Below are 11,117 nucleotides of genomic sequence, written 5' to 3' on the forward strand. Positions count from 1 at the left end.
ACAGGTAAATGTCTGTTTTACGTTGAAATATATATATATATATATATATATATATATATATATATATATATATATATATATATATATATATATATACATATCTATTACAGGTAAATATCTGTTTTACATTTAAATGCATATCTATTACAGGTAAATGTCTGTTTTACATTTAATTGTATATCTATTACAGGTAAATGTCTGTTTTACATTTAAATGTATATCTATTACAGGTAAATGTCTGTTTTACATTTAAATGTATATCGATTACAGGTAAATGTCTGTTTTACATTTAAATGTATATCTATAACAGGTAAATGTCTGTTTTACATTTAAATGTATATCTATTACAGGTAAATGTCTGTTTTACATTTAAATGCATATCTATTACAGGAAAATGTCTGTTTTAAATTTAAATGTATATCTATAACAGGTAAATGTCTGTTTTACATTTAAATGTATATCTGTGACAGGTAAATGTCTGTTTTACATTTAAATATATATCTATTACAGGTAAATGTCTGTTTTACATTTAAATGCATATCTATTACAGGAAAATGTCTTTTTTAAATTTAAATGTATATCTATAACAGGTAAATGTCTGTTTTACATTTCAATGTATATCTATGACAGGTAAATGTCTGTTTTACATTTAAATGTATATCTATTACAGGTAAATGTCTGTTTTACATTTAAATGTATATCTATTACAGGTAAATGTCTGTTTTACATTTAAATGCATATCTATAATAGGTAAATGTCTGTTTTACATTTAAATGTATATCTATGACAGGTAAATGTCTGTTTTAAATTTAAATGTATATCTATTACAGGTAAATGTCTGTTTTACATTTAAATGCATATCTATTACAGGAAAATGTCTGTTTTAAATTTAAATGTATATCTATAACAGGTAAATGTCTGTTTTACATTTAAATGTATATCTGTGACAGGTAAATGTCTGTTTTACATTTAAATATATATCTATTACAGGTAAATGTCTGTTTTACATTTAAATGCACATCTATGACAGGTAAATGTCTGTTTTAAATTTAAATGTATATCTATAACAGGTAAATGTCTGTTTTACATTTAAATGTATATCTATGACAGGTAAATGTCTGTTTTACATTTAAATGTATATCTATGACAGGTAAATGTCTGTTTTACATTTAAATGTATATCTATTACAGGTAAATGTCTGTTTTACATTTAAATGTATATCTATTACAGGTAAATGTCTGTTTTACATTTAAATGCATATCTATAATAGGTAAATGTCTGTTTTACATTTAAATGTATATCTATGACAGGTAAATGTCTGTTTTAAATTTAAATGTATATCTATAACAGGTAAATGTCTGTTTTACATTTAAATGTATATCTATGACAGGTAAATGTCTGTTTTACATTTAAATGTATATCTATGACAGGTAAATGTCTGTTTTACATTTAAATGTATATATATTACAGGTAAATGTCTGTTTTACATTTAAATGTATATCTATTACAGGTAAATGTCTGTTTTACATTTAAATGCATATCTATAATAGGTAAATGTCTGTTTTACATTTAAATGTATATCTATGACAGGTAAATGTCTGTTTTAAATTTAAATGTGTATCTATAACAGGTAAATGTCTGTTTTACATTTAAATGTATATCTATTACAGGTAAATGTCTGTTTTACATTTAAATGCATATCTATTACAGGTAAATGTCTGTTTTACATTTAAATGTATATCTATAACAGGTAAATGTCTTTTTTACATTTAAATGTATATCCATGACAGGTAAATGTCTGTTTTACATTTTAATGTATATCCATGACAGGTAAATGTCTGTTTTACTTTTAAATGTATATATATATATATATATATATATATATATATATATATATATATATATATATATATATATATATATATATATATAACAGGTAAATGTCTGTTTTACATTTAAATATATATCTATTACAGGTAAATGTCTGTTTTACATTTAAATGCATATCTATTACAGGTAAATGTCTGTTTTAAATTTAAATGCATATCTATAACAGGTAAATGTCTGTTTTACATTTAAATGTATATCCATGACAGGTAAATGTCTGTTTTACATTTTAATGTATATCCATGACAGGTAAATGTCTGTTTTACTTTTAAATGTATATATATTACAGGTAAATGTCTGTTTTACATTTAAATGTATATCTATTACAGGTAAATGTCTGTTTTACATTTAAATGCATATCTATAATAGGTAAATGTCTGTTTTACATTTAAATGTATATCTATGACAGGTAAATGTCTGTTTTAAATTTAAATGTGTATCTATAACAGGTAAATGTCTGTTTTACATTTAAATGTATATCTATTACAGGTAAATGTCTGTTTTACATTTAAATGCATATCTATTACAGGTAAATGTCTGTTTTACATTTAAATGTATATCTATAACAGGTAAATGTCTTTTTTACATTTAAATGTATATCCATGACAGGTAAATGTCTGTTTTACATTTTAATGTATATCCATGACAGGTAAATGTCTGTTTTACTTTTAAATGTATATATATATATATATATATATATATATATATATATATATATATATATATATAACAGGTAAATGTCTGTTTTACATTTAAATATATATCTATTACAGGTAAATGTCTGTTTTACATTTAAATGCATATCTATTACAGGTAAATGTCTGTTTTAAATTTAAATGCATATCTATAACAGGTAAATGTCTGTTTTACATTTAAATGTATATCCATGACAGGTAAATGTCTGTTTTACATTTTAATGTATATCCATGACAGGTAAATGTCTGTTTTACTTTTAAATGTATATCTATAACAGGTAAATGTCTGTTTTACATTTAAATATATATCTATTACAGGTAAATGTCTGTTTTACATTTAAATGCATATCTATTACAGGTAAATGTCTGTTTTACATTTAAATGTATATCCATGACAGGTAAATGTCTGTTTTACATTTCAATGTATATCTATAACAGGTAAATGTCTGTTTTACATTTAAATGTATATCCATGACAGGTAAATGTCTGTTTTATATTTAAACGTATAGCTATTACAGGTTAATGTCTGTTTTGCATTTAAATGTATATCTATTACAGGTTAATGTCTGTTTTGCATTTAAATGTATATCTATTACAGTTAAATGTTGGTGTTCCGGGTTGTTTATTGATTACAGATAAATGTGGTCATCTTAGAGATAAATACATATATTACAGGTAAATGTTGGTTTTACATGTAAATGTATATCTATTATCGGTAAACGTCAGTGTTACAGTGAAGTGTACATGTATTGCAGGTGAATGTGAGTGTTTCAGGTAAATGAATATCTATTACAGGTAAATGTCAGTGTTACAGGTAAATGTATATCTATTATCGGTAAACATCATTGTTACAGGTAAACGTCAGTGTTACAGGTAAGTGTATATCTATTGCAGGTAAACGTCAGTGTTGCAAGTAAATGTATATCTATTGCAAGTAAACGTCAGTGTTGCAGGTAAATGTATATCTATTAGAGGTAAATGTCAGTGTTACAGATAAGTGTATATCTATTGGAGGTAAATGTCAGTGTTACAGGTAAGTGTATATCTTTGAGAGGTAAATGTCTGTGTTGCAGGTAAATGTATATCTATTGCAGGTAAACGTCAGTGTTGCAGGTAAATGTATATCTATTAGAGGTAAATGTCAGTGTTACAGATAAGTGTGTATCTATTGGAGGTAAATGTCTGTGTTTCAGGTAAGTGTATATCTTTTAGAGGTAAATGTCTGTGTTACAGGTAAATGTAGTGTTCCATGTATAAATGTAGGTACACTTACATGGTTGTTGGTTCACGAAAAAAAATTTCACGAAAATTTTTTTCATGAAAAAATAAGTGACCACTACATTCGTTATTGGTGTGTCCGTCAGTTGGGGAGTCGATCCAGTCGAAAAAAAAATTTATTTTAATTTTTGAAATTTGTTCTACCCTCATTATCAGTTTTTCCGTCGATATGTTTGTCTGTCTGTCTGTTGGGTAGTCGATCTCGTCGAAAATTTTTTTTTTTTTTCGAGATTTGTTCTACCCTTATTATCAGTATTTAAAATGGCGATTTCAGTTAATACAATGGCGATTTCGATGAAACTTGGTTGGTAGGTTCATACCATGACATAGTTGTGTGCAAATGAGAACCGTTGCTATGGACACCACCGTTGCCTAGCAACAGGACTTTGAAATTCTAGAAAAATCATAAAAAATTTATTTTTTCGAAAATCAAAAATCTGGCCACGAGCAACTGTGGGCAGTACATTCAGCCACATTGTCAAAAATTTCCAGCCGGATCCTATGAAAACTGTCGGAGAAGATAGACTTTGAATGAACCCTGGTCGAAAACAATCAAAAAACGAAGTTCGTTATATCTCAGAAACTATGAGTCAGATATACATGAAACTGGTATGGGAGGTTCATGGTATGTCCTAGGTATGTGTGAGAAAGAACCGTTGCTATGGACTCCTCCGTTGCCTAGCAACGGCAGAAAAACCTCCAAATGTGGGGGTATTTTAACGAAAAAACAATCTGCAGCATTAACCCTTGAAGCTTGAATCATGAATTTTATTGTGCTTAATCCTCAGGTCATTCCCCACCGAATATTGGGTAGGGTAGGGTTCTATTGGGTAGGCAACTACCCACGTCCGCCTACCGGCTTGTCTGTCTGTCTGTCAGTCCCGACCATAGCTCCGTGGGTTTGGATCCGATCCTGATAAAATTTTGGTGGGAGGTTTATATCATGATCTAGTTGTGTTTTCCTGAGAATGGGAGTGGTGCGCCCATTATGGGCGGAGCCACGCCCAAGAAACGTGTTTTTAGGGGGTAGCCGATTTCAATTTGCATCTTCTCCTCGGGGGTTTGTCGAATCTGACAGGGGTTTCAGTATTTGGTTAGCACAATGGCACCTGCATAGCCCCACGGAGCTCGATTTTTCATTTTCGTCCCTAGGTCAAGGTCACAAGGTCACAAACTTAGAAAATTGCGAATTGTGTTTTTAGGGGGTAGCCGATTTCAATTTGCATCTTCTCCGAAGGGGTTTGTCGAATGTGGCAGGGGTTTCGGTATTTAGTTAGCCCAAATGGCTCCTGCATAGCCCCACGGAGCTTAATTTTTCATTTTCGTCCCAAGGTCAAGGTCACAAGGTCACGAACTTAGAAAATTGCGAATTTTGACATTAAAATCATACGACCGCCCAAACTTTGAGAGCGAGGATGACAATATTTTTTTATGCATAATATTGAGGTCATTCCCCACCTAAAGCCTTGAAACCATTTTGCTCTATCTCGAACACCTTGCCCGTGGCGCCCCCTTCAAGTTTGTTTTTACGCCGATTTCATGGATAATCCGAGGAGTGCGAAATGCCATATAGCCTATATGATGTTATATTGTTCCTGGAATGTCGCGGAGGAAGTTTTGTACCAAAGGTCATAATCCTTGACCTTTGACCTTTAAAGTTCACAAAGGTCAAATTTTCAAAGTTGTGGGAATCGAACCGGGTTTTCGACCTTCTTCGACGAACTAACTCCAATAAGCTATAGCACGTATCCTGTTTCCTTGTTTTAATGTCCACAACATTGTTTTGTGACCTTTAAAGGTTACGCAAAGGTCAAATTTTGAAAGTTGTTGAACGAAACCGGGTTTTCGACATTTTGCAGCCAATAACCTGTCACTCGTACCACATCATGTTGATCATTTTTATAACTTAGTCAAAAATTATCACATTGTCTCATCCTTGACTTCTGAAACAATCTACATCGTCAAATACCGCTCGTGAACCATCGTCGTCTTCAGACTTGTTTAATTTTGGTGTAAAATGTTTCTCCATGGTGATGTTAAACACTGTTTTGTCCTTACCTAGTTATCCTAGTCTAGGGGTTGTTAGTAATGTATTAACAAATCGAAATCTCACACGTTAAACCTCGGAAAGGGAATAAGAACAGTTTATTTTATTGTTCCATCTTCGAACTTCGACTTCAGACAATGTTACGATGTTAAATGTTTGTACTTGGTACATCCATTTCCCTTTGTTATTAGTACATGAAACAAACAGGTACATTACTGGTTAATCCGAATCTCATGACCAGTCAGTTTAACTCAACATACACCTGGTGCTTGTTACCTGATGGCTTCAGCACCTGCAGGCGGAACCGGACCCTGGACCCTCCTGCGATGACCGCCAATTCTGCCGCATCCTCAGCTCGTACGTCAATCACGGAGAGTACGTGATGACGTGAGGACGTTCGGGAAACGGACCAGCGCCCCCCGGGGGGCAAGTCTCGTCCGTCGCGTTCCCAGCGCACTGAGATATCCTCTCGGGCCACTTCGGCCACGAACTCGGCCACAGATCCTTGAGGTACGTCCTGGGACTTCGGCTTCAGGGTGAATATGGAGCCTTCGGGTCGGGAGGGTTCGTGGGGAGGGGTAGGGGAGGGGGAGGGGGGGAGAAGGAAGGTCTGTAAACCATAAGTTAATTGAAGTTACACTCGTAATGTGCGGCCACTTTGAAACAATTCCGGTCACACAGTGAACCGCATAAAACCACACGAACCACCAGAGGACGAACCACCCGCAACCCCTTAATAAACTACACATCGGGGTCTCACCTGGATCTACTACCCCCCAACCCCTTTATAAACCACACATCGGGCACTCACCTGGATCTACTACCCCCCAACCCCTTTATAAACCACACATCGGGCACTCACCTGGATCTACTACCCCCCAACCCCTTTATAAACCACACATCGGGCACTCACCTGGATCTACTACCCGCCAACCCCTTTATAAACCACACATCGGGCGCTCACCTGGATCTACTACCCCCAACCCCTTTATAAACCACACATCGGGCACTCACCTGGATCTACTACCCGCCAACCCCTTTATAAACCACACATCGGGCACTCACCTGGATCTACCACCCTCCAACCCCTTAATAAACCACACATCGGAATCTCACCTGGATCTACCACCCCCAACCCCTTAATAAACCACACATCGGACTCTCACCTGGATCTACCACCCCCCAACCCCTTTATAAACCATACATCGGGGTCTCACCTGGATCTACCACCCTCCAACTCCTTTATAAACCACACATCAGTGTCTCACTTGGATCTACCACCCCCAACCACTTAAGAAACCACACATCGGGCTCTCACCTGGATATACCACCCCCAAACCCCTTTATAAACCACACATCAGTGTCTCATTTGGATCTACCACCCCCAACCACTTAATAAACCACACATCGGGCTCTCACCTGGATCTACCACCCCCAACCCCTTTATAAACCACACATCGGGCTCTCACCTGGATCTACCACCCCACCTCCCCAACCCCTTTATAAACCACACATCGGAATCTCACCTGGATCTACCACCTCCAACCCCTTAATAAACCATACATCGGGGTCTCACCTGGATCTACTACGCCCCAACCCCTTTATAAACCACACACGAGACTCTCACCTGGATCTACCACCCCCCAACCCCTTTATAAACCACACATCGGGGTCTCACCTGGATCTACCACCCTCCAACCCCTTTATAAACCATACATCGGTGTCTCACTTGGATCTACCACCCGCAACCACATAATAAATCTCACATCGAGCTCTCACCTGGATCTACTCCCCTCCCTTATCAACCACACATCGGGCTCTCACCTGGATATACCACCCCCCAACCCCTTTATAAACCACACATCGGGCTCTCACCTGGATCTACCACCCCCCTCTCCAACCCCTTAATATACCACACATCGTGCTCTCACCTGGATCTACCACCTCCAACCCCTTTATAAACCACACATCGGGCTCTCACCTGGATCTACCACCCCCCTCCCCAACCCCTTAATATACCACACATCGGGCTCTCACCTGGATCTACCACCCCCAACCCCTTTATAAACCACACATCGGGCTCGCACCTGGATCTACCATCCCCAACCCCTTTATAAACCACACATCGGGCTCGCACCTGGATCTACCACCGTCCAACCCCTTTATAAACCACACATCGGGGTCTCACTTGGACCTACCACCCCCCAACCCCTTAATAAACCACACATCGGAATCTCACCTGGATCTACCACTCCCCATCCCCTTAATAAACCACACATCGGGGTCTCACTTGGACCTACCACTCCCCATCCCCTTAATAAACCACACATCGGACTCTAACCTGGATCTACTCCCCCTCCCTTCTACTCCACGCAACGGAGTCTTACTAGATGCGGTTACTGTCCCTCATTGGGATCTCGTACTGGTTGTGGATTTCACATTACCTGGAGCTTTTGGAGGCATCTCGATGGTTTAAACGGCGCTCACAGCTGGAAGATCCCAATGAAATCACTTGGAGGGTCCAAACTGGAAACCTCCGTAGGTAAGCTCGAGATTCGAACACGCAGGAAGACAATGAGGGACCGAATGGGACAACGAGGGGCTGAATAGGACAAGGAGGGACCGAATGGGACAACGAGGGGCCGAATGGGGCACTCCAAGAAGCAATGGGACATCCACCCTGCTCGCCGAGTCAAAGGGGGATTAATTATAAGTCCCCAGTATGACCATCCTCTATCCCCCTCCCCCGCCTCCACCACCCCCTTCACGATAGCATGAACAGCACACACGAGCTCAAAATAACCAAGTCCTTACAAAGGCCCCAACATGTTAACGAGAGGGTGCGACGTGGGAGGGTGGGTCATCCTGAACCTTCCGAGGAATGGGGGCTTCGCGTGATGGACTCCAGATGGTCAATGGCATTAACGGGTAGTGGTGTTGTTGGAATTTGGTATCAGTGGAAGGATTAGTGCCTGGTGTTGGCTTAATAGTTCTGGTGGTGGTTTTGGGATTCAAATCCTGCTCTAACGTTGAATTAACACCAGGTGGAGTTGACTCAGCCTGCTGTCCTTCTGTGGTCGGCAAAATGAGTACCAGCTTGCTGGGATGATTGAGCCATTCGAGTGTCCTGTGTTGGAGTGGTGACCTGTCGAGGATTGTGCCCAATAGCCCGGGAGACTGCTTTGGCCGCACTAATGCTGTACACAGCGTATGGTCCCAGTGGACGGATGCGAGGATTGGGGCAAGAAGGGGCGGCGTAGGGATGAAGGAAGAGAAGTCGTGGGGTTGGGGGTGGTGTTCGGGTTTGGGTTCAGGGTGGGGGTGGTGTTTGGGTTAGGGTTAGAGTAGAGATCAGGGGATTGATGGTCCAGCTTGACAGAGTATGGACACCAAAGTTAAGAGTTCATTAACATGAGAAAAACACTCCTTATTAAGGAATCTCTCTGAGTGAGTGTGGTCCTGCAGTCCAAATGGTAAAGGTTGTGCTGATCACCATTTACCATATTCTGTTGGTTGCCTTGCCTGTTTCTCATGTGTACTCTATAATCTCCATTCTCGTTGTGTGGACGTGAAATCCCATGGCAGCTTTCAAAAAGAGAAGTCCATTGTGTGCCAGTACAACTGCCCTGCTGATGAGTGTGTGAGAGAGGTGAGTGAGTGAGTGTGTGTGTGTGTGTGTGTGTGTGTGTGTGTGTGTGTGTGTGTGTGTGTGTGTGTGTGTGTGTGTGTGTGTGTGTGTGTGTGTGTGTGTGTGTGTGTGTGTGTGTGTGTGTGTGTGTGTTTGTGTGTGAAGTTTTCTGTTCTCAAAGTTTTGTGCTGAGGACTCTCTTCAGGATCATCGCTGAGCCCCGGCCGGCTCCCAACTGTAGTTCGTTTGTAGTAATATTCCCAGGGATGATTTTTAAGATCTTTGTGAGGTTCTTCATCATCGTTCCCGTTGCTTCAATCATCACTGGTACAATTTCGGATCTCTTCTACTTCCAGGATCTTTTCACTTCTTTTTGGAATCTTGGTATTTGGTCATTTTCTTGATTTCTGCATTGTGCAAGGCCAAAATCTCTGGGTACTGAAATAGCAATGCCTTATTTTCTTTTTTTTATACATACGTACTATATCCGGTCGCAATGCTTTATTATCTCGCACTCGCGGAGAGAAAAAAATGGGGATAAGCGATCGGTCCCGTACGTGTGTACGTGCATATTGTTAATCCCCTTTCTCTTGAACCGCTCCATCAATCGACGTGAAGTTCCACAATTATGATCTTGTAGTGATGGGGAATATCTGTTTTAAGTTTAAACCTGATTGGTGACATGGTTTGATAGCCAGAATTATTTATTTTTTTGATCTGGGTACTTTAAAAAAAAAAAAAATTCAAATAAGGTTCACTTGGCTGTGCCTGGATGGGTTTGAGGGTAGAGGAGTAGCAGCTGAAATGTGAGTCTCCATCTTTGCTTTTTGCTTGTTCAGGTTCCTTCTGATTACTCCAATGCAGGACTGTAACTATTTGGTCTTCCATTTGATTTTAACTTAATTAACTACAAATTTGCTGCCAGAAGACTTAGCTCACACCAAGTCCTTCTCAAGACTGCACGGGGTAAGTATTCTATGAATACCATCTAGTTTTCGATATTCACGCTCGATGGGATCATCAGTTCATATGTGAGCGTCACTTCCTTGTTCTCAATTATCACTTTTGGTTCATGTTTCCATAGATTATTCTGCCACTGGAATGTTAAACATTTTGCAGATGTGCCGGTGGATTACTCCACATACCTTGTTGTTCCTCTGTGTGTACAGCTGTTCTGACATGAGTTTTTTACATCCCAAGAGGCGGTGGTTCATACTTTCTGCTTCTACCTTGCAAAACCTGCACCTGTCCGATTGACTCAGTCCCACCATTTTCTTGAAGCCATTGCTGTAGTGTCCCTGGTCTTTGGCATTAATAATAATTCATTCTCCACCCCAATAGACAAAGACCTAATTCCTTTGGTACCAGGTCTCTTTGGAGAATCCTTGACTATCGCTGGTCAGACTTTGTGTCCAACGAGCGGTTGCTGAGAGACTCAAATGAGATTTGTTACCTGCATTGTCCATGAGCATGAGCTGCGGCTGTATGGACATGTGGCTCGTTTTCCTGACGCTGATCCTGCTCACTTCTCTCAGGGACTCTCGTGAGTGGAGGAGGCCAACGGGCCGACCGCGTGCCTCGT

This window comes from Eptatretus burgeri, chromosome 6 (genome assembly GCF_056783735.1).
Source record: "Eptatretus burgeri isolate ZD-2024b chromosome 6, Ebu_testis_v1, whole genome shotgun sequence".
NCBI lineage: Eukaryota > Metazoa > Chordata > Myxini > Myxiniformes > Myxinidae > Eptatretus > Eptatretus burgeri.